We start from the raw sequence: 1,137 nt of genomic DNA, 5'->3' as shown, positions 1-1,137 counted from the left end.
TCTTTATTTAAATGTTGTATTGTTTCAGTTTTGTCCCATCTCTTTTTATTAACTTCCTTCTCTGGGAAATGCAGACTTATTACAAACCACTTCTCTATTCCATTTCTCATACTGCAAGGTTCTGCTTTAATCTAAAATTTAAAATATTTCAATTCTGCATTTTTTTTTTCAAAATGGCACATGCAAAGGCAACTTTTCATCAAGCAGCTAAATGAGGATCTATAAAATTTCACCTGTAGCTATTTCAGTAATTCTAAATGTACATGTCCTTGCCAAGTGAATATTGTTGCTACATTCTAAAATCTCTTTTTACTAATTGCCTAGAACTGTAAGACTAAGCCCTAAATCCTATTCTTTCAATCATTATGCAAACAAAAACACATTCATGTTACTTGCAGTTTAAAAGCTCTTCACTGCTTGCTCTAAAGTTGGTGTGTGGTGTGTTTTGTTTGTTTTTGCTTTTGTTTTTGTTTTTGAAGATTATTTCATTTTACAATGGGACTGGTGTTTTGTTTTTGTGTGTGGCATTATTCTGTTTGGAAGGGGGAATGGAATGAAAATTGGCTGAGTACAAATGAATCCCACAGGAGACTGGAAAATGCAAAATCAATCTAAATGATCAGGTCACATTTAGACATATGAAAATTAACTATAGGTAAAAACATGTGCAAAAGCTGAATTGTAAAATGTTTAGTTATACTGGGCCTTTCCCTCTGAGATATATCAAATGGTGCACAGTAATCTATCCCTTACTGATGAAATAAAATGATTCGATTTCCAGACACTTCCAGTAACATATCTCCTTTCATAAGTGCTTAGCATCTGCATGTATTCTGCACTTTTTCAGAATTTGCTTTTCCAGCCTCTGCTGCTCTTTTTTTTTTTTTTTTTTTTTTTTTTTTTTTTTTTTTTTTTGTAATTGTACACCTCTTTGGACTGGCGTCCTAAAAGCCCTTCTGTTCTTACCCAAGAGAGATCTAGGTCCTGTAGCACCACTGACACGGCATCCCAGAAGTTTAACCTCCTGTCCATTTATCCTGAACAAACCCCAGGACACTGAGAGAACACCCAAGGCCCATATGTTTGGTTGGAGCAAGGATGAAGCTTTGGCAACCAGGCTGTCCTTACAGAGTCTGC

The sequence above is a fragment of the Cygnus olor genome, chromosome Z (genome assembly GCF_009769625.2).
Source record: "Cygnus olor isolate bCygOlo1 chromosome Z, bCygOlo1.pri.v2, whole genome shotgun sequence".
In the NCBI taxonomy this organism is placed as follows: Eukaryota; Metazoa; Chordata; class Aves; order Anseriformes; family Anatidae; genus Cygnus; species Cygnus olor.
Note: the sequence above shows the minus strand (reverse complement) of the source record.